Here is a 23,470-nt window from a genome sequence, read left to right on the forward strand (position 1 = left end):
AACACTTATTGAAAGTCTTGAGAAACATCTCCTAAATAGAAGAAAAAAGCATTTAGGTGAAGCAATGTTACCAGTCCTGTTTGTGTATGAGTCTTGGTTTTTTTTGTCTTTCTGCATTTAAATTGTTTTTTTATTTTCATTCTGCTTTCTGAGCTGTTCATGTTTTCCATTTTTTCCATACGACAAGAAAGTCTGGAATCAAGTCCTTACTTTACAAACAAAAATCTAGCTGAGGCTCCCATATAATCATGTAGCACCAGACATGGGGTGTTTAAAAATAAAGCTGCTTTCATGAGAATTACCCATCTTAAGGTGATTTTCTGTTCTGGGTATAAGTAAATATTTTGTTGACAGTTTAAGAAGCTTTTAACAACACCTGATCTGTGTTTGCTTTTCAGGCAGATCTTTCTTTCTTTTCTTCTCCTTTTCTTCTTTCACCTCTCTACGTGCTGGCAAGTGCTGACGAGGTGAGAAACGTGGTGTACCAGCATGACTGTGACGTGAGTTGAATATTGTATACTGATGCTTTCAGAAATACACCTGCAGATTTCATGCAAGTGTTCCCTTAAGCTGCTGAGTAGTACCATGGGATACAGAGCCCATCTTCTTCGGAGACAGGAGGAGAAAGGTGGTTTGGGTTTACTGGGTGGAGTGAGGTGGGGAACAGAAAGCCTCCTGTGACTGCCTGAAGGTATCACGAATGCCTCCAGAGCTTGATGTTTAACCCAGTCCTTGTTTTTGGAAGGGAGTTGACAGACGGGTGATTTCTTTTAGTTGAGTGTTTTGAATATACTTACTTTAAATCTGTCATTGCTCGATGCAGCGGTATCCTCAAGCTGTATGCGCAAGGCAAGAAGGGAGATGCAATGTGAAGATTTGTGTTTTGCTGCTACTTACATAAAAGTGCCTGGAAACGTATTATCCAAGGAATACAGAAACAGCTTTTTTATGAACTGCTCTTCCTGCTCTTTCTGTCACAGTAATGTCCAGTAAATGCAGAGACCTGACTGCCTGTTTTATTGCTACATATAAGTCCCATTCTGGGCTCGCAAGCCGGATGCTCTAACTGGCATTTCTAGGAGGTTACTGCTCTACTTGTGTGGTTTGAATCGTTTAAGTCTTTGGCCTTGTGCCCTTAAGTGCCAGCAGAGGCATGCTGTAATTGCCTGTAAATGCACCGTCTGTCATATTATTGTTTAATTATTCCACCTTCTCACCGCCACGCACTGCTCAGTGTCTCTCTTGCTATCTTTATTTAATTGAGTGGAAAAAATCTGAGACCTGTGCTTCACTTACGTCACTTTGTATTTACCCAGCATTGCTGGACTCTACTCTGAAGTCCCAGCTATTGTAAGCCAGAAGTCAGTCTTCTGTACAGAAAAAATAATGTCAATATCTAAAGCATATGTTAGAAAGAGAATCAATATTTTAACACATGGTAAATTCAGGCCATAAATCTCTTAACACAGTAAAATGGTTGTATTATGATCCCTTGAAAGACCGCTCCTCCCCCTGAGAAACAAGAGGGGGAAAGAAAACTCTGAATAACCAAGCTCTTGTCCTCACAATGCAGGACTGTTCTTAGCGTGTCGCTCTGTCTGTGTCGCTTCTTTCTTTTCTGTCTATTAACCTCCTTTTCTTGTTTGTCAAACAGCTGCCTCTTCAAGACCCATCTTTCCCCAGCCCATCCCTGTTGCTCTGTTTCAGAGCATTGCTGGGATGTCAGCTTTTTCTTGGGATCAGCTTGTGATGACCAGTTCCACTGCCTACTTGTTACCATTTCAAACACCTCTACACTTCCTCCCTGCCTTGCAACCAACCCCTTATTAATGTGTGTTGAAAAAATCATCTTTCAGAGCTCTCTCCAACTTGCTCTCCTTGTCCGTATGGTCTATAAAAAAATACTTGGCAGCACACTGACTGCTTTTCTTTCCTCATGCTCCCTGCGTCTGTGACAAATGCGTGTCATTTTTATGGTCTTGCAGTTAGCGTTCAGTCTCTGGATCAGAACAGTCTTTGTACAGCACTCCACACTCAAGATCAATGCTTCTTTGCGCTACCACAAGAAGAATAAATATTAGGGTTTCTCATACTCACTCTGCTCTAGTTTTCATGACTCTGGGCAGAAGGAGTTTCATGATGACCTTTGGGGAGATCATTCTGCACCTGAATGATCAAGTTTTCAGGTTTTCTTTCAGAAATCCTCAATTGAAATTTTCCTGTACCAGTGTGTTCCTATAACGCCTGGCTCCCTGACTGAGCCAGCATTGTTGTTGGAGTGGTTCCTTTTGCTTCCTATAACCAAACTGTAAGATTACTCATTTCATGCTATTTTCTGATTTGTTTTATTTTTTTCATCCATCTCTTTCCTGCAGGAAAGAGCCATTTATTTAATGATTTCACTGTGGAATTGACTTCAGGCTTTGCTGCTATTTGTCACCATTCAGGAAATCCATCCTTGGCTCCAGGAGAACACTCAATCCCTGCTGACAGTCTGGGAGAGGGAGAGAAAATAGATAGCAGAGCAGCAGCTATTAAGACTAACAGGCAAATATTTTATTCTAACTCAAATTTCTCTTTTTATTTTTAAAGAATTACTTTTAAAGATTTTTTTTTCCCTCTTTGTGAGAATATTAATGAGAGTTGTTTATTTGTTTGGTGTTTTCCCTGAGGACTTTCCTGTTCAGCTGATCTTCATCTTCTTCCACAGTTCAGACAGTGGGGCTTGCAGCAGTGACAAGATTTAATTCTGAGTAAAACTGCTTCTGCCTGTGGCCTTGGTTAACCTGCTGGCAATGATACTTGCCTGGGCTTGGGGCACCTGGCTTTTTTACACAGCTCAGCATGGATATGCTGCCACTCCCAGTCACTTCTAGGGCACAGCTGTGTTGTTTACAGTAATCTTAAGGAAAACTTGTAATAAAATTGTTCTGCCTTCCTGGGGCCACCACTCCCAGAGACCTTTCCCCTTTCTTGGCTACTGTGGAAGACTCTTTCCTTGGGCTTCACACCTTTATCAGATAAACGTGGTAGCAGTAGGGAGCAAGTTTTCTTCAGGCTCTCTCTAGGACAGTGTGAGAACAGGCTACGTGGCTGCTCTGTTGTGGCTGTTGAGGATTGGAAGATCAGAGAAAACAATGGAGATGTGGAAGTCTGCTCCCTCTTTTGTGTGGAATGGAGACAAAATAAGCCCTTGTATAAAGTTCAGCAGAGAAAATGTAGGGCTACTTTCACACTTGTATTCCTACGTACCGTGCCATACCAGTCAACCTGGTACTAATCTTCACAGACCTTTGAAGACATGAAACAACATGTAGTATAAATGAAATCTAAGCCACACCGTACCAGGGTATTAGTGCCAGCCAGTTTTAGAAGGGTGACATGAGAGCCAAGTGAAACAGGTACTGTGTTAGGAGATGTCTTGTACCACCCTCAGGTACGCAGATCTGCAGTGCTCACACAGCATTGTAGTCCAACAGCAATGGGCAGCATGTAAGAAGCTGGTGAACCCATGGCCACTTGGGCTTAAATGCGCTTTCCTGGGGAGGAAGTGGCTTTTCCCTTGGAACGCTCAAGTCCCCAGGGTCCACATGAGGTCAATGGAAAAAGTGATTTCTTCAGAGTATGATTCAGAGTGCCTAAGCACAAGCTTATCTTATTGACTAGAGAGAAAGCTTAACCTTTTAACCAAAACTATCTTTTGGAAATACCCATCCCTTCTTGCCCCTTAGATTTGAGAGTTATGCTAGTCCTGGGCGTGGTTAGTGTTTGGTAGGCACACTGCCTACTGAAATTCAGGTGTGGCAGATCCAAGCTAAGAGGCACTTGTCCACTAGAGCACAAAATGTCCTGTTGGATCCTGCTTTGTCCTTTCTAGTTACCTTGGGATGTCAGAAATGGATTTGCAAGTACCAGAAGAATGGAATGAAATCAAGAAAGGTTGGTTTCTTTAGGGACAGTGTGACTGGAGCTGGGATAATCAGCATCTGTTTCAGTTTAACTTAGTTTTTGTTCCAGCCTTTCTCTCCTTTTGAGTACAGACAACTGAAGCCTTTAATTTGCCCTGTCTTTCACTGTAGAGAAAAGCTGGTTTCTAACAGCCGATTCTATCCTGTCTAGAATACCTACACTAAGAAAATAGAGTTTATTGTCTGTTGTGAATGGAAATGCTCTTGCTTGTTTCTGTTATTTATAGTGTTGACTTAGAAAAACAAATTGTTTGAACTGATTGACTCTCCATTTGTATAACTGAAGATTATCTTGCTTGAGAGCCTGCTGGAGTTTCAGTTTTCCTTTGCACCAAATAAACTGAAGAACTGCAGGCTCTGGAGCAGGTAGGACACAGCGCATCCTTGAAAAAGTTTGTGTGTGTACAAGTAAATAAGAGAAAACAATTTCATGTATGGCATTCCGGATGTGCTGTTTTGGCTTGGGTATGTCCCGTCTTTCCACCTGGAAGACCTCCTGGAAGACCTGGAAAGTCTGTTTAAAGAATTGCTAAAAGCCTGACAAACATAGATAGGCAGCTAATGAGTTGAAAGTTAAAGCTGGCAGGACCAGAATTGTTTATTACATCATAGTTTTACAACCCTAAATCATGCTGCTTGGTTTTGGGAGCATAGGTACCTTAATCACTCTTTGTCCTTTTATCATATATTTGCTTTGTGGAACCAACTGGAACAAAAAAGAAAAAATAATTTCTTGTCACTCAAGTACGCCGACCTGACTGTGAACACATAAAAGGAACAGGCAGTAAAAATAGCAACATCTTACTGTGCTGTAGTCCTTCAACAAAGAACCACATTTTGAGGTTCCCCTTCTTTGTATCCTTCTTATTGCAACAGCATCTCGTACCATACAGAAGCTTTCGCTTTGGTGGGGCAGTCTCTGTTTTCAATGCGATGGATCTTGTTGTCAGTGACTCTGCTCCTAGACATTGACAAGGGCTCTGAACGTCTGTGTGCATCCTCCAGGCATGGTTTCTGTACAATACCCTTCCTCTGTCCCCTTCAGCTTCTGAGTTGTGCCAGCTTTTCCAGCCTTTCCAGTTTTTGTATACTCATAGTAAAAGCAGTGGAGCCAAAGTGATGTTCAAGAGGAAGATAGAAAAGCAATGATAAAGGCATACACTATTTTCATGATCAGTATGATGCTCTTAAAATGAAATGAGCTTTGTTGTGCCATCAGCCTTCAAATCATGCATCTCTCCCCCAGAAAAACTAAATCTGTTGCAACCCTTGGCTAAGAGGCCAAAGCCAACCTTCTGGTAAACAGATGATTCAAGCAAAGTCTAAGGAATAGGACAGGGCAGAAAGGTCTGGATAGACTGAGGTGTAGACAAGAGGAAGGTAAAACCTAGGACTGGCAGTTTGGAGGTTTGAGATGTGATAGAGGGAGACTGAGATTCTCAGAGATAAGTGAAACTGGGAATTAGAGGAGTTTTGTGCTGATACTGGGCAGCAAGGAATTGGCAGGAGGAAAGGGGCGGAAGACACGGCAGAATTCTGTTTGCCAGTACGTGGAGATGAGAGGAAAGAGGCAGGAATGTCAGGAGGATAGGCAATGAGATGAAGAGCCAGACAAGAGACTAAATGGGGACCTGACAGTGGGACCCAAAGTTGAAGGCCCTGTCCCAGTTTGAGAAAGCATCTGAGTTGAGAGCTGGTCTGGGAAGGGACAGGTGACTGAAGTCTGAAAGTGGCGGTCAGGCCAGGGAGAAGGGAAGGGATTGGAGGACCAGGAGGGAGCTGCAGGAGGCCCCTCTCCACACAGAGAGGCATGTGGGTGGAAAGGGGCACAATGGGATGTGCTCACCGGGACATCTTGACTTCCAGAGCTGAAAGTGGAACAGAACTGCCCTGAGGGTGGCTTCACATTGGCTTAGCTAGCAAAGAATTTGCCTCTTGTGCTTTCTGCTCCAGCCTGCAGTACAGAAATGACTAGAACTGTCTTTGGATGAGGCGGTGGCAGCTGCCTGCCTGGGGAGGAGAGTGGGCTTTCTTGTATCTAGATGACAAAAATTTCACAGTTGGGAGGAGACAGTGAAAAGGCCATATAACCAAGAGAGAAAGGGTCAATTCATTAGCCTGGCAGCCACTAAATTAAAAAAAGGCAAGTGGGGATATTATGTCGGAGGTATCTGAATTCAGTCAAAGTTGTTTCTGAAGTTGCCGATCTTGTGGTCAGCTTAAGCAAGCTTAACTAATTAATTGCTTTATTTTTGTTCACTGTGTAAGATCTAGCTCCTAATAAATCACACTGCTTTGTAGAAACATGCTTAAAACAACTGTGTCAATAGCCTTAGGAATGGCCTTATGAATCCAATGAATAATCCAAATTCCAGCACTCATCCCTTTCTGCTGCTGGTCTAGATGGAGGATGACAGCCCGCTGTTGCTGTCTGTTTCTCTTTGAGTAAAAGGCATGGAGGTCTGCGTTGGGCATACAGAAGTATCAGCACTGTTGGTGACCCATGGAGGTGCTGTGATGCTGTGTGATCCTGCATGGATAGTTTTCCTTTTCAGGAGCACAGGAAATGCCACAGGTGTTAAAGGAACATTATGAAGGTTGCAGAGGCAAGTGTTTATAATTTAGGCAATGTCCAAATGAAATTGCCAGTGAAAGCTTAATTCAGAACCTGTACACATGCAGGCTACGGAATGCTCATGAATTATATTTCCCCTGCAGTTCACTTCAGCAGGAATGGCAGTGATTCCAGATCCTTGCACGGTTCTGTGGGTTTTCTGGGCCAACAGAGATGGGGGAACCTCAGACATACTGTCTGTGGATCTGTCTTGAGGAGGGGTACTCAGTCGCAATACTACAAGGTTCAAAATACGGGCTTGTCAGGTAGCTTCCTGATGCTGAGGCCCTCAACTAATTCTCCTAAGGATTGTGACTTATACTTACCATCCGCACTGGACCAGCTCTGTGTTGATGAATATCTGAGGACAAACAATGCTGCGAGCAGGTTGCAGCTGAGTTCTCCAGTAAGAGCGTCCAGTAAGAGATTATAAAATTAACTATTCCTTTTGTGCAGGTGAAAACCAAATTTTGCATGTATGAATTCTGCCTTTGCAAAAATGCCTGTTAGTTATGATTGTTGGCACAAGTATTACTGTAGTATTGGTCTAATCTCATAGAACACATTTAAGTAATTGCAGCAGAAGAGTGGAGTTATCAGTGTAAGTTTCTTGGCTGATTTGTCGTCTAGTGACAATTGTTCTGTTATGCTTTATACCAGCGTTTCTGTTTTATGTTTCATCCTAAAATGAACAAACCAGTTTTTCTGAGTATAAAGTAACATTTTTTAAAATTTCCAACCATATTTTTGAAAGCGAAGCAAGTAAAACCAGAAGTAAAATCTCTAACAGAACCAGAGTACAAGCACCATGGATCCTTTGTACATCCCTCTTCAATGCTGGGGCAACTGGGCAGCGGCACTTTGCACACAAAGAGCCCGAGAAAGATAAAGGTACCGTACACAGCCAACAAACCATTCAGATCCTGCATGTGGTGAATGCAGGCTATGGTCATTAACACAGAAGATGGTGTTACATGTAGACACCTGTGTGTATTCAAATGAGATACATAAGAAAAAAATTCTTTCCAACTCCAGGTTTTTCATGGGCAAAGTGTGTATTTCCACGTCTTGTAGGGGATTGGTGCACTGCCTGCACTGAACCTTTTACTGAGTAACAGCAACAAATAAACATCCAGCCACTGTAAGAAATAGTGTCACTAGGAAATTCCACCTGGTTTCTGCCCTGTGATGCATTACGTCAAAAAGCTGATTCTCCATTTAACAGTGTCCAGCATTTACTAGCAAAAAAGTGTGTAACTTGTAATTGAACTGTCTGGTTTGCCAAAGAATCACACAAAGGAAACTGGCAGAACTCAGGTAATCGAATTTGAATAGCCTTGTCTCACTGAAATGAGCCTCCATGGTTGGCAAAGTTGTAAAAAAACGGTGGAAATAGCTGATACTTAGATCTGACTCTCTGCTCCCAAATTTGTTTATGGTTTTTTGATTCTGCCAAGGAGCTGCTGTTCCTTATGAACATGAGCTGGTGGGACCAGTCCAGATCAGCAAGTACTGAGATCAAATAGTAGCCTCCCACTAGCTTTAATGTGTTTTAGAAATTAGAAAGTTGAGCTGCTACTGCAGTGCAGAATCCATCTAGGCTTCAAAAGGGAACTGATTGCAACCACCTGAGAATTTAGCATTAAAAAGAAGCTAAACCTTTCTCAGCAAAATACCAAAAGATCTGTTATAACAAGCTGTGAAAGAACTTGCTTTTACATCTCATCTGAAATCAAATGATGACTGATCGCAGATGCTCTGTCACACTTGAGCGGGTTTCTCTACCCAAGGGATATGGTTGTGGCCCTTTAAACAGTTACCATCACCTCCTACAGCTCTCATGTATTCCTTGCCTGGGCAGGTTGCAATTAGCTTGGGCTATCTCCTCCAGAAAGAAGAGTCAGCACATGGGTGTGAGTTTGTATCAGGTGCCAACTGGGGATGGTCCAGATTTTGTAGAAATTTTGTAGGAATCATGGGAACGTTGCAGTCTCCTGGTCCAACTCTTCCATAATGTCTCAGTCGCCAAAGATGACCTGCAGCAAGAGCGGGGAGGCTGTGTGGTACAGAGGTACTTCACAGGAATTCTTTAGGTTAGAATTTGCACCTTGAATACTGCGTTCAGCTTTGTGCCACTCAGTACAAGAAGGACGTTGGGGCACTGGAGCATGCCCCGAGGAGGGTAACGGAGCTAGTGAAGGACCTGAAGCACAAGGCTTATGAAGAGTGGCTGAGGGAACTGGCAGTGTTTAGCCTGGAGAGTAGGAGGCTGGGGGGAGATCTCATTGCTCTCTACAACTACTTGAAAGGAGGTTGTAGTGAGGTAAGCGTTGGTCTTTTTCCTGAGCATAGCCCTGGATGCCAGTGCACAGACCTGGGAAGCCAGCGTACAGCCCAGAGGTGGTGGGGTACATCCTGGTGGGGCACTGTAAAGCCTGGGGGAGCTGGTGTATAGCCTGATGGGTCAGTGTACAGCCTGGAGGAGCTGGTGTATAGCCTGAGGAGTTGGTGTATCGCCTGAGAGGTCAGTGTGTACAGCCCAATGGGTCAGTGTACAGCCTGGAAGAGCTGGTGTATAGCCTGATGGGTCAGTGTACAGCCTGGGGGAGCTGGTGTATAGCACAAGGGGTCGGTGTGTACAGCCCGATGGGTCAGTGTACAGCCCGGGGGAGCTGGTGTATAGCCTGATGGGTCAGTGTACAGCCCGGGGGAGCTGGTGTATAGCCCGATGGGTCAGTGTACAGCCTGGGGGAGCTGGTGTATAGCCCGATGGGTCAGTGTACAGCCTGGAGGAGCTGGTGTATAGCCTGAGGAGTCGGTGTATCGCCTGAGAGGTCAGTGTGTACAGCCCAATGGGTCAGTGTACAGCCTGGGGGAGCTGGTGTATAGCCTGATGGGTCAGTGTACAGCCCGGGGGAGCTGGTGTATAGCCCGATGGGTCAGTGTACAGCCCGGGGGAGCTGGTGTACAGCCCGAGGAGTCGGTGTGTACAGCCCGATGGGTCAGTGTACAGCCCGAGGGGTCGCTGTACAGCCCGGGAGGTCAGTGCACAGCCTCGGGGAGCCGGCGTATCGCCCCGGGTGCCGGTCGGGTCCATCCCGCTGGGGCGGTGCGGGAGCCGCCCCCCCCCCCCCCCCATCCCGGGGCGTCTCCCGGGGCAACGGGATCACTTCCGGCGGGTCCCCCGGAAGCGGTCTGCGCGAGGCCCCGCCCCCGAGTGGCGCCGCGGGAGCGCGGTGGGCGGGGAGTCCCGTGACGGCTCGGAGCGCGCAGAGCGGGGCCGGGCCGGGGGGATGGCGGAGCCGCACGGTACGGGGCGCCGCGGGCGGGCGGCAGGGCGGGCGGCCGGGCGGGAGGGGTGGCCCGTGCTCCGCTCCCCGCGTTTCGTGCGTGTCCCCGCCCGGCGTCCCCGAGCCCCGGCTGCCCCCCCCCCCCCGCCCCAGGGGCCGGGCGGCGGCACCGGGAGCCGCGGGGAAGGAGAGAAAGGAGGAAGCGCCGCCGTGCAGCACCACCGCCTCCTCCTCTCTCTCCTCCTTCTCCTCTCCCTCCTCTCGCTCCTCTCTCTCCTCTTCCTCCTCCTGCCGCCGGTCCCGGGGCTGGCGAGGGGGACTCGGGGCGCTGAGGGCCCGGGTAGCTGCCCCCGCCCTCTCGTCCCAGCGCGAGGCTCTTTCCTGCCTCACCCCCGGGTCTGTTGTGCCGGTTCTGATGCGGGCGGAATCTCTTCCCCAAAGTCGTCGCTTTCCTGCCCGCCCAGGTGACTTTCCCGGTGCTGGAATCGGCTGTGCCGGCCTCCCGCCCGCAGCCGCGGCTGGGGAAGGGGCTTTTCCCCCCTAAGCTGCGCCCTTTTTCCCCGGGGAAGCGGTTAGAAAGCTGTAGTAACCTTAGGAAAGGTGAAGGGCCGGGGGTGTGCGCGCTGAAGCCGCGGCTGGGCGGCACAAATTCCGAACTGAAGTTGGGTGGAACTGTGTGTCTGCTCGGGCTTTGGCTGCTGCTGCTCCAGGAGCCGCGACGAACGCTCGCAAGGTGTGAGAAAACAAAGTGCTGAAATAGTAAGAGTGTTTTTTAATTCACGGACTTGACGACGGGGATATGAAACTGCACGTTTTAGTCAGTTCTGCACATGTGCAGACACTTCCCAGGCGGAATATTCATGATCAGGGAGTTGTAATCGTGGGTATTGTCATTCCTGCAGTACTCAGTCGGGTTTTTTGTTTTTTTTTTTACTATCAAAATAGAAATTAAGCTGGTTTTAATAATTACCTTTAGGATTACTGTTTCTCGTTTGCGCGCTTGACTTTCTACTTACTGTTTTTTCTTTTTACCTTCTAAACGGTGGGGTTTTTGTTCTTTTTTAGTTCACTACTTGTTATTGGATGCTTCTATTTATAAAAATGAAGGGCTTAAAGTAGGTGGTGGTCGAATTAAGTCACGCTTATTTACAGCCATATTTCAGGCATATGTTCCGTGGTGATCTTGATATAATCCTAGCCTGGTTTTGGGAAAGATTTACTGCATCCTATGAATTTGTTATTGCACTGTTGTACGTACATGTTAATTTTAGTAACACCATTATCCTCTTAATTCCTTTTGCATGATTTGGGTTTGACCGTTTTGGTTTTCTAATTATTCTTTGCTCAGGATGAGTAAAATGGGAGTAATTTTTTAGTAATTTAAAGCTGGATTCCTTTTAATTTAGGCTAATGTTTGTCAGCCATCGTGCTTTCTGTACGTGTAGCAAGGCAAAACGTACATCAGGCAAAACTAATTCTATATATAATCTTGTAATACAGAGTGATGATGCCATACAAAGCTCTCCTTGTATCCACAGCCTTCCTCTGAGGAATACCAAGGAATCCTTAAAGAGGATGCTGTTTTCTCCTGTGTCCCTCTGTTCTGCTCTTTCTAGAAATGCTGAACAATCCCAAGCATTTTTTCTTCAGGGTGATGGCAAGGGTAGGGTCGATAAACAGTGCTGATTGCAAATAGCTGCTGTTCCCCATCTAGTTTTCCCTTTCCAACATGTCATATCTGTGAGGCAGGAGGTGTTGGGAGGGGCGTTCCTTTGTTATGTTGACACTTAAATTGCACTGACGGGTGAATTCTCCTTCAGGAATTCTGTGTGATTGAAGGGATTCCTTCAGAAGACCGATGTTTTCTCCAGCTGCCGTCCTGCACTCATAGCCTATATACAGAAATTAATTGCTCGCAGGATCGCTGTGCATGTGCCTTTTAGGAAACCCTCGGATTGTTTGTTACTTGGCTGTGGCTTTCTAGAAAATAATGTTTCTACTGAAACGGTGTGTGTGTGGCAGTCCTGGCTTGTCACCGTGCGAGCCAGCTGCCGCCGCCCCGTGTGAAATAGGTGGATGTGTGTGTCCCTGCATGTGTGCATGCTGCTTGTGTGTGTTCAAAGTGTCTTCTGTTTGTTATGGATGATAAGGGTCCCATTTTGTGATCCCTTTTTGACGAGGCTGAGGAAACCTGGTCAATAACCGGCCTCCTTTTTGGGAAGGTTTTGTGTGATGATAAGGAAATAAAAACTGCATTAAGAGATCTCGGATGCTTCCAAAATACTGTCGTGGAGAGTCTGGGTGGGGGCTAGCAAGGAGCTGTTTCTCTCCAGCAGCTGGTTCTTCTTGGGGTCTGAAGAAGGATGAAAACTTGTGTTGTGGTGGAAGGGGAAGGTAGCCCTCACCCCTTCTCCTCACCGTCCACAGCTCTGGGAGGGCTCAGCCCCGCTGCCCACCTTGGCGGGTGGATTTCGGGTGGTAGCAGGTACCCGTGTCTATCCCCCTGTACCCTCTCACTCAGCTTGGCTCGCAGCATTTCCCACCCAAAATGCTTCGAGGCTCACTGCCTTTTATTTTATTTTTTTGTGCGGCGGCTCTGTGGTTGCTCTTTTAATTGGAGGGAGGCTGCTTTTCTCTCTGCCATTGTGATACCTTGCATTTATTTTTACTGCGTGCAACTGCGTCTCAGAGGAGATATTTCTGTCTCTCTTTTTCTGGTGGGTTTGTGTGTTGTGTGCCTGCGAGAGAGAGAGCTGGGGAGGACACAGTAGTGAAGATTAAACAGTCAGTTGTAAGTAGATGGAAGAGATAAAAAGGAGCCTTGTTTACATTGAAATTGTACCGGCTGACATAGTCTGGTCTGTTTGATACAGTAGTCTTGCTGTATTACAAAACCTACCCGGATAAAATGTAACAGGTTGTGTATAATAAGAAGGTGATGTTTGTGGTATTAGCAGCTGACCTTAATTTGCTTGTTTTTTGCTGCATTGCTTGGGCTTGGCTGTGTTGTGAAATATGCGTAACGTACTATTAAATCTGGGCTCTATCCGATACCAGATTTGATTCAATCAGGGTATTTTCAGTATAGTGAAACAATGGTCTCTGGATAAAAAGGGTATTTTAATTACTGACGATTCTTCTGTCATTAACCTCTAAGTAATGGATGTGTTTTGTACAGAAATTACACAGTGTTTATGATTTATTTTATACCACATAGTTAGTACTGGACTGTTTAAAGATTGTTGCAGTTGAAGAAGCGCTTTATTTATATTGCTTTACCAGAGAAACACATGAGAGAAGGCAACCTATCATATAATTGTAGACACGCTGATAAGTGTGAGAATGCATTGAAAGGCTGTGAATTAGTGTAGATAAATACTAGGGTGCATGGTCAGAGAACTTCTTAAAACAATCTAGTGTGCCTAGGGCTCGGTTCTTTTACTGATGTTTTACTGTTAAGGTGTACTTGTAAGAAAAATAAAAACAGGAAAGACTTGATCGTATTTGTCTGCTTTTTGGCTTCTCTTCAGGAGTGTGGTCTGTATTCTCAGACTGGATGTGCATTAGGTTCTAATTCACACGCCTCCCTCCTTTTTTGTTGCAAAAAGTGCTGCAGAGTTGTTTTTTTTGCCACGGGAAAGTATGTAGCTGTTTGTTTATTTTTTTAGCTCACTTGAAAGTTTGCCACTTGTCCCTTAGTGGTGTTGGGGTTTTAAAGGGAGGAGCAGTGCTGGGAGGTGAGCAGGGGTCCAGCCCAGCAGTTGTTCATCTGGAGAAACATTCGATTGGTGCTCACAGTAATTTGGTTGTACCTATGCCATGCTTATCCTCTGTGTGCTTTTGTGTCTTAAGATGCGTCATATTCTACCTATGAGCAAGATGTAGGGAGTGATCCAGCAGACCACGGAGCCCTGATGATCCCATAGACATTGGATCTGGTTCAGTGGACCTGCCTACCCTGTGGTCGGAGGCTTTTTGTTATGCGTGCACCCTAATTGTTCTTTCTGTTGGCATTGCACATAGACTGAAGGGGCTGTGCACCAATGCAAATAGCTTTTCTAATACCTTATGCATTTGCATTATAATGGATGCATAAATATTACAGCACATCTCAGTTCCCTCTCTCGCTGCTTTGACTGCTGGGCTTGGAAACAGGTTCTCTCTGTAGCATAGATCTTGTACGTGGTTGGTATTGCTTTGGAGAAGGGCTCTGGGGCGCATCTTTATTAAACAGTGAAGCCTGTTTGCCACGAGGTGCAATTTTAACTTGCCCGAGTGCTGATCTCTCACTCCTTTCAGCCTATAGGTTGGTACAGGCGCTTGGTGGAAAAAACATCCAAGCTTGAGCAGTTTTTCACAAACTGTTTCTAAACTCATTGTATTGGGGTTGCAAACCGTGTTTGCTTGAGACTTGGTTTTGCATTCGTTTCCAGAAATCGTATAGATGTCTGTGGGAATATTTTATGCATAAGGAATGTGAAATGTTGTGCCACCATTGTTTTGGTGCCGACACATTCGGTGACTTATGACTAACTTGACCAGGCGCACCCTGGATTTCCTTTGAAAGTGTTGGTACAGTGATGTGACTGAAAGCAGACGCTTCTTGGGAACTGGTGGCAGATTGCCATCACCTATCTGTCCTAAGTTTGCTTTGCAAAATTGTTACACAGGTCAGTGGTTAGAATCACTTACTTGACTATTAGTGATTAGTAGACGCATAGAGACTTTTAAAAGTCGTCATAGAATGCCATCTTTTGAAGGTCTGAATTAATGTCTTGTAGCTATAACCTTGTTATTAATGTATTGTGTCAAATTTTGGAAAGACAATAAACTATTGTTCGTATTTTTTGGCTAATCAGTTGTAATCTGAGGGTTTGCTCTATCTTACACTGTTTAGTTTGTGAAAGCAGCAGCAAGAAAGGTATGCTTAAATCAAGTATTTTTTTCATATATGGGATGTTAGTAGCTTGTCAATCTTCCACTTGTTTGCACGTATTAAAGCAGGAGTAGTTGTTCAGGTTATTGATATAATGAACGACCCTGTTGCTGGAACTAACGTTACGAAAACAGTTTTCTGAAACAATAACTGATAGCATTGCAAGAAACCATAAATTTATTTAGACATTCTGTATGATGATTGATGATTCACATAAATGAAGTATTCTACATAGTGCTGCAAAAGACATGCATATTACTATAACACGGTGTTTTTAACACTTATCCTGTTAAAAACTTCTGTTGTGTTGACTAGAAGCTTAGAATGAGTATTTATAGTGATGGGCATGGAAATACAAGGTTAAATAATGTTAAGTGAAAGAATAAAAATAATCTTGAAACCCTGACACCTGAGAACCTTAAGCTGTAGTATATTTATACTTTGTGCGTACTTGGATTTTAATTGTACATTAGCTGTTACAGATAATGTTGGTTTAGTACCTCAGACAATATGGCAAAATCACTTTAGGATTTTCTGTTGTATTTAGAGCTTTGCTTTCCTATTTCCCAATAGGAATTAGTGTTAAATCCAAAATTGAAGAGGTAGGTCATGACAGTTTGAATGATCAGAATAATCCATTGGTCTGTCATGTTGCGTTAACTGGGAAGAAAACAAAACATATTTATTATTACTTTTATGAAGAAATATCTGACTGGCAGCCAAAAAGACCAGGCCCGATATTTATTTGTAGCTGAGGTGTAGCAATGACCATGGGGAGCTGGACTTCTCTCTTTTCTTTTACTTTTCTTTCATCTGTGTCCCAGTCAACTAAATCTTGGCAAATAGGCGATTTTACTCTGTTTGGTGTGAGGCTGCTCTGCTCTGACTGGCAGCAGTAATTGTACAATTATCTGTGTAATTGTACCATGTGAACTGTCCAGTCTTCTGTATGGTAAGAGCTCTCACTGTTGTGGGGTTTTTTTTCATGTTGAAAGTTAGGTTATAATTAATTTTGTAATACACAGCATTAATTGTATTTATTAATAATTGTTCCTGGGATGAAATACTCGTGTCAAAATACTTGAAGCAACCCCCCCTGTTTTTCAGTTTTAACTGTTGCGTAGATTTTTTTCTTTTTTTTTAGATAAAAGAAATGAATTTAGTTACATGTCATTGTAACTGAAACCTTGTATAGTGCAGCTAGTAAATTTGTAGGTAATTTCTGAAGCTATACATCCAGTGCAGTTGCAGGTGCTGAGCGGCTTTGTGTGTGGAAGGGTTCAGGTTCTTGGCTTTGGTCTTACTTTTCCTTCATGTTATACTTAATCCAGCAAAATACTGGAGTTGATTCCATTCTCATTAAAAAAAAAATCCATATAACAAAAAAAATCCTGTAATCTCTCTCAACGGCCTCCCCCCAACTCGACCCCCCTCTCCCCCAAATCAGCCCTCAGCTGCCCAAGGCACAGAAATGATGGAATAATCCTTATTCTCTTCTTTGGATGAACTCTTGTATTTCTGAAATTATGATGGTGGAGATTTATGCTCTTTTATTTTCCCCTTCCCCCTCCTCCTTGAGTCAGCCACTGCAGAAAAGCAGAACTGTGTGTTTCTTTTAACTCTAAGGGATAACCGTGCAGAGAAAAGACTCTTCAGAATGCCGTGTGTGCCAACTCCTGTTTAGAAGCATTTGGTTACATGGAGTCACTACGTGTAGCAGAGAGAAAATGACTTCACTAGCAAACTATATGGCTCCTGGAGGCATCAGGTGGCTTAGTATGTAAACAAAAGTCCACAGCAGTCAAAAATAGATCTTTATAAAAAGAAATAGTGCAAAAAAAGTGACCTCCTAAACAAGGAAGTGAAGGGCTACCAGAGAATCCATCTCTGTAGTCCTGCAAAATGCTGATCGTAGCAGAATATAAAGGACTTATCGTGAAAAAACATTTTTACTGTTGCTTCTGACGTACCACTTGGAGTACATGACTTTTAAAAATGTTTCTGGAGGAGAAATGATTATACAATCAAGGGGTTTAAAGCCAAGAAAAAAATCCTATAAAATATGCATAACTCGGAGACATTTGTACAGTTTTCTTGTTGAAGGGATGGATGGGTTAAATGAAGCCTCCGTTCAAATGCTCTTGTTAAAATAGTAAATCTGTGACAATTACTTTTCTAATAGATCTAATGGCTATTGCAGAACCTAACATATTTCTTATTAAAGAGAATTTTATGCTACTGGCAGTTACATGAGCTGCGTTGAATTTAACATTCTGGTTGATTTCTGCTCATGAAAAGAGGAATTTATGTTGGTAAATAACTTAAGATACCTGGGAACTTGTTTTTATGGAGCATATTTTGTTTTGGTAACTCCCTCTATCTTGTTTGGACACTTGGACAGAGGGCAGATAATGGCAGATTTCAGGCTATCGTGTTTGTTTTTCATGGTGGGCTAGATATTTGCTTTTTGGAATATTCAAACAATTGTTTGGCAGCTTTCTTGATAGCATATTGTGTGTGGCAGGCCTAGTTCGGAAGGAAACAAAAGTTTAAACATCATAGCCATGAGCTGTAATTCACATAATAAATACAGCAACCAGATTTTTTTTTTTTTTCTTTCCCATGACTTCATAAATTTCTGTTCTGTGTTTTAGGTCATTATTAGGCATATTTTTACAGTAGCAGTTTCTCTTTTCTCTTCTCCATTAGAAGGCTTTGGAGAAGTGGTAGTTTTCTCTTGTTTGTGAGCTGCATACTGTCTTCTCTTTTAAAACCAGCTTACTGCAACCCAGCTCTTTTGAGGAGCCTGAAGTCGTACCCAAACAGATACTGAGGTTTCAGTTACACGGTCTCACTGTAGTATCATGTTTTCTTCTTCTTCTAAACCGAGATGCTGTTTATTGAACCAATTAGTTGTTGGGTGCAAGCCAGAACTTTCTCCTGAAATCAGAATTAATGAATAAACTAATGACACTGGAAAGATTTTTATTCCCAGTGGGCAGTGGCAGTTAATGTGTGACAAGGACGCGGTTTGTCTCCTGCAACCTCGGTGCCCGAGCGTGTCTGTGTCTGTACTCACTCCTGCTGAAATCAGTGGGGTACACTTTTTGGGTATGGATCACACGTTCATATCATACATTTGATGGTATGTCTGCCTTGGAATGTTTTTGAAACCATTCCAGCTCTTCCATAGCCAGCAGATGGGATGCATACGCCTTCATTAACAAGCAGTTAACTCTGCTGGTACAACTGAATTTTCATCACGCGCTGGGTCTCTGACTTGGCTCTTCCTGCATTCCAGCTCCCACTGTTTGTTCTGCTCTCTCCAAGAAGAAACCAGCACTAGCATTACATGCTCCTGCCCTCCTGTGGTAATGAAAACCTAAACTTTTTTGTCAAAATCGGGTTTTGTAAAAGAAAAAAAAAAAAAGAAAGATTGGAGAATAAGGAACTAGTTTTTCTCTTCTGGAGCAGCTGCCCACATCTCTCGAGATGCATGTTCGCGTTTGGTGAGAAAGTCACAGTCATTTCTAAACTTGCTGTTGCAGTATCAGAAAGACATTGTAGCCTTTGACCTTATTAGATGATATGCACCATCCCTTTTGCATTGGTGTGGAGAAACTGAGGCACAGAAATTAGAGGGAAGATTTTTAACAGCAGCAATGGCATTGCTCTACCTTCCTTGCTATGAGTTGGAAGGAGCTGAACCCCAGTTCCAGCGTGTACTGGGTGGCCCACACCAGGTTTGCCATGAGGAAGGAGTGGAGGTAGATCCCAGCCGTGGACTATCCTCTCCTTCCAGACAAGGAAAAGGTGCGATATGGTTATTGCCATGAAATGTTTATGGGGAATAAAAGCCACACAGAGTAGTGTGTTATTGGACGTGCCTTATGATAATGTTGCCTGAAAGGATCCTGAAGTGGCCATAGTCTGTATGTGACCTCTTGTTTCTTTAATGATCCTCTGTATTAATAATACAGGAAGGCCACTGTGTAGTGGTTGGACTCGATGATCCGGTGGGTCTCTTCCAACCTGGTTATTCTATGATTCTATGATCTTAGTTTCAAAAGTAGTGGTGTAAATAAACTGTGGATGTAAAACTTCAGTCTCTTTAGGGAGACATTTATGTGTCATTCTCAACATGTGAAATCTTGGAATAGGAAATCTGTGTTTGTCACAGCTTTCACTCCGGTGACTTCAGCGTCTACTGAAATCATTTACACCTGCTCTGTGTTAGCAGGAGTGCTTTCACAGCTTGCACACCGTTGACTCTTTAGGCCAGCTTGTTGGCTGTCTTTCAAAAAAATTTAAGATAAACAGATCAGGTGTATACCATAGCAATCTAAAAGTATGCTCTGCAGCTTCATCCACTGATTTTTTCCCATTGATTTGTACTATGACAATGCCCTTTTCAGCCCTTCTTTGTTTATGAAGCCCCTTAATTAACAAAAAGAAATGCTTCAGAATAAGTTCTGTTGTCTTTGCTGTAAATTTCTTATCTTTTGACACAGAAATGCGTTAACACAAGGTAAAATGGTGTGTGGGGCACGAAAGCTACTTGTTGCAACTGCTTGTCTATGTTCCCTTATGCTGGGGTAACGTCAATTAGACTGCGGGGTAACCAGAAAGCCGGAGTGTCCGATTGTTGAGTAGTTCTGTGCATGAATCTATCTAGGGACTTACTGTTTTCAAACAAAAGCAGGGGGAGCGAGGGGGTGTGGAAGGCTTATTTGTGAGCACGGCTTTCAAAATGCTGCTGATTGTTACCTAATGCTTTTTCTAAATAGGAATCTAATAATGGTTTCACCTTTTTGCTAGCACTTTTTCATTGCCAAAGCCATGACTTCTTTGTCATGTTTGAGATGATGAGTAAAGGACAGTGAGTTGTGGAAACACTGCTGCACGGATGGTGTGTGGCTGTAAAAGCTCATGGACTGAATTTCAGGTTCTGTGCGAGCGCAGAGTTTAAATTGGTGGCTCAGACACGTCTTTTCCAACCTGGTGATTCTGTGATTCTATGGTTGGACTCGATGATCCGATGGGTCTTTTCTAACTTGGTGATTCTATGATAGGGAAATTTCTCTTTTCTTCACTGAACAACTTTCTCAAGCAATGGAGGCTGAGATGGTGACAGCCTTGGCAATCTATTTTAATGATGATTTTTATATGCATTCAGTGTTGTATACCTTAGCTTATGAACTAAATGAGAGGCTAAGGAACTGGTTGAGCAATTCACATTTATGGGGCTGTACTTTGGTGGCTCTTCCACTGCAGGTGTGTGTATGTATTCATCCAGTACAAACGTGTGCTGCTTTCTAGTTACCAAAAATAAATGGGCAGAACTCGATTAATGGAATAGAATTAGTGCTGGAAATGTTAACTTTTCACCCAGTTTTTGATGACTTTTCAGGTGACTGCTCTAATACTATGAGGTTTATGTTGATCCATTAGAGAGATGATAATTCCAGAACCCCAACATTTAGGAATCATTTGGTTTCTTATTTTCCTTGCTGCCAAAGCCCTAATTACCAGGCAGCAAGCACGGTAAGTTCTGTTATCAGTCAGATTGGGGGGACGATTGCTTGTATGGTCTTTTTTCTTCATCTAATGTGACCACAGGCACTTTACATCTGAGAGTACTGTTGAGTTTGATTATGATTAATATGCAGCTTTTAGCACTGCCTGGTGCTTGCAACCTAATGTAAATAAAATATCCTAGTTTGAAAAGCAGTGACAAAGTGAAATGAGTTTTTCTAATATGAAAGCTTAAACATGCGATCACAGAGCAGACTAATTAGCCAGTGCAAGGAATTTGGTTCTTTTAAGACAGGCTTTTCATTTTCCTGTAAGACTCACTTTTTGGTATGAGGTGTTCTGGTATGCTGACACTGTTGTATCATTATAAGTGATATAAATAAATAAATATATAAAAGGGAGGATTACTTTACACTGTGTATGAAGTTCACCATATTCACTTGTGGATCATCCCAGCTTTATCTTGGTACTTCTGGTGGCATGTAATTGTTCTTGAATTAATATGGCTTTTATGCAAGTCTTAATATTTTGAAAAAAAAATCTGCAAATAGTAAATAACAAACTGAGCACTTTTGATGATAATATAGGTGAGAAAGAAGTTTTAGCTGAAACATGGTATTGATTTCAGTTCTATTTAGATGTGCCATTTTAGCTCTTTTATTTATTTTAAATAAGACTTCAAGAATTAAGTGTGCTCGTTTTAATGGTCTTGCTCTCTATAAATGTCTGTTCCATCCCTGGTGTTTAGGGAAATTATTTTCTTTGGGCTTGATATCTCCCTTAAGCTAAGCTGTATTCTGTTGACTCCGTGTTTGAAAAACAATTGAAAAGGAAAATCCAGGAGATGCTGGCTTGACCCTGGTGTATGGCTGTAGCTTCTGGTTCTTGTCAAAGTGTTTGTGTTAATTCTATGAAGGCATTTTAGTTTCTAGGGTTTTAATAGTTAAATTTCAGTGAAAGCACAGATTTTAATGGCTAAAAATCCTCTGCTTAGCCAAGCACAATTATATTTTCTTGCAGTAGTCTCAAAATTTAATATTTTTCTTGAGATACTTCTGGTGAGCAGCTGATCTTCCTTTTGCAGCTTCTTCAGTGGAAAGATTCAGGTGTCTCCTGTTTGCTTCATGCTTGCTTTTTGACTGCGAGGACATGTGCAAAGTCTTAAATTTTGTGAAAGATAAAAGAAGAACACTGTGTCACTTAGCTGAAATCGTAAAGTAAATAAGTAAACAATCTTGTTTTACATTAGTACTACATTAAATAAAGATTTTGTTGAAAAAAAGGCTTAATTTCACTGCTGATTGGATTGCTGGTGTTTTTAATGTGTGGTTGTTGCTTTTTCTTTAATTTTGAGAGTTTCTCCCTAGTTCTGTGCCTGCGTTTTGGAACTGTTCATTGGCGTATGAATGCAAAATAGTGATAAAATGCAATTTTTATTTGCGATTATTTCTGATTCCAGAGGGGAAGCCCAAATTAGTGCATCCTGTCAGGAACCGTTGTCCTCAGGGTCTGTAACAGTTCCAGTTGTACAGTATGCTGGATTTGTAGTGTTTCAATTGGTTGCTGGAAACTGAATCTCAAATTTGGATAAAGTTCAAACTCTAATGATCTGATTCTTTTCTTTTTCATAGATGCTAGGTTTTCTTTTTGCTCATCTAATGTAATGTGGATAGTGAAACAGCCATTTCTTTCTTGCTTTTTCGTCTCTCAGATATTGAAAGTACTGTGTGGTGCCATGTGCAGATGCTCAAAGTCTGATTTATGGTCACGTGAACTCTGTAAGACTTGTTCTTAAACAAAACCTTCTAAGCTTAGTTTTAAAATTGACAATTTTTGGTTTCTTTTCTGCTGAAATTCTTTTAATGAATTTCTTGCGCTGAACTTTTTCTGAGATAACACTTTGTAGCCTCACCTAGACACTAGACATACTGGTACCATGGCCAAGGGATGGACAAGGTAGGCAGTTTTCCAGCAGATTCCTACAGAATTATGGTCTGATTGTAAATATAGGAGGGGAATTAGACCTGCAAAAGCATCCCTTGAAGATACTGCATTCTTTGGGGGAGAGATGAAGAGCTCTTGAATTAAAATGGTAGTTTATTAATAAATGTTAGAAATTGGAAAGAGATGGTACTGCATAAGATCAAGTATGCCGAATGCAGCCTGCGGTAACGAGCCTGGCTGTGGGCAGGGATCACCTGGCCTAGACTTAGCGGGAATATTATTTGTTCTGTAAAATAAGGTAGAGGTTGGTTGTGAGAGGAGTGAGCAGTGAAATAGTGTCATCTGCACAGATATGACTTGAGGAATTTAGGAGCTAGAGGACAGTGCACAATGTGTCAAACAACAGAGGCAGTGATTAAAACCTCTTTCACTTGGTTGTGCTTCCAACTGGCAGTCCTCGCAACCGCAGATCAAATTCAGCCTTAGAAAGCAATAATAATTTTAAATTAAAATTTCCTTCTTTGTATCATGTCTGAATTTGATCCCCATAGGATGCTGATTTAATATAAAGTGACTTTATGTGTATCTTCATTTTTAAAAAAATAAATTGAAAGTGCATGTGTATAGGATTTAACGATACTTGGATATTAAGCCTGTACTGACAATTGTCAGACCAGTTATGTTACTCACTGTCTCTGTGAGAATTACAGAAGCTTTTGGTTTGGTAGGAATTCATGTGATACAGACAAGCGGTATTCAACTCTTCAGATGGCAGCTTCTTCTCCACCTTCTGTTTAAAGAATTATTGTCAGAGGAAGAAGGAGGGGAAGGAGGAATCGTGGGGGAGAGAAGCTGCCCCCGTTTGTACAACCTTATGGCCAGGAATCACAGAAGCTGGAGGCTGTTAGGGAGGAGAAGGTTTCATCATACGCATGCTAGTTCTTCAGCCCCATATAGGAATAAAAGACTTGATGTAATTTGTTTCTTGCCTCGCAGTAAAGGGAGGTATGGATAAAGTTGTGGGACAGGAGGAATATAGCCCTGTCATGTTGTGCCTTGCTGCGAAGAGAGCGTATGCTGAGACAGCGGTGATGACCATGCCCCGTTGCAGATGACAGACCAATTTAGGTCCTATTCCCCATGTCTTCTCTAGTTCTGTTGTCCTCCCTGTCTATCTTCTGCT

At 43.0% G+C, this 23,470-nt stretch overlaps 1 protein-coding gene across 1 annotated transcript in view; it reads left to right on the forward strand.

Annotated features, from left to right (window-relative positions):
* The first annotated feature begins 9,768 nt into the window (after nt 1-9,768).
* Nucleotides 9,769-23,470, forward strand: part of SHOC2 (SHOC2 leucine rich repeat scaffold protein) — a 66,122-nt gene continuing 52,420 nt past the window's right edge. Inside the window, exon 1 of the mRNA XM_069864231.1 lies at nt 9,769-9,891. The gene's annotated coding sequence lies outside the window, so the exon portion shown is untranslated. The remainder of the gene's footprint in view (nt 9,892-23,470) is intronic.

This window comes from Phaenicophaeus curvirostris, chromosome 9 (genome assembly GCF_032191515.1).
Source record: "Phaenicophaeus curvirostris isolate KB17595 chromosome 9, BPBGC_Pcur_1.0, whole genome shotgun sequence".
NCBI classification, from domain to species: domain Eukaryota; kingdom Metazoa; phylum Chordata; class Aves; order Cuculiformes; family Cuculidae; genus Phaenicophaeus; species Phaenicophaeus curvirostris.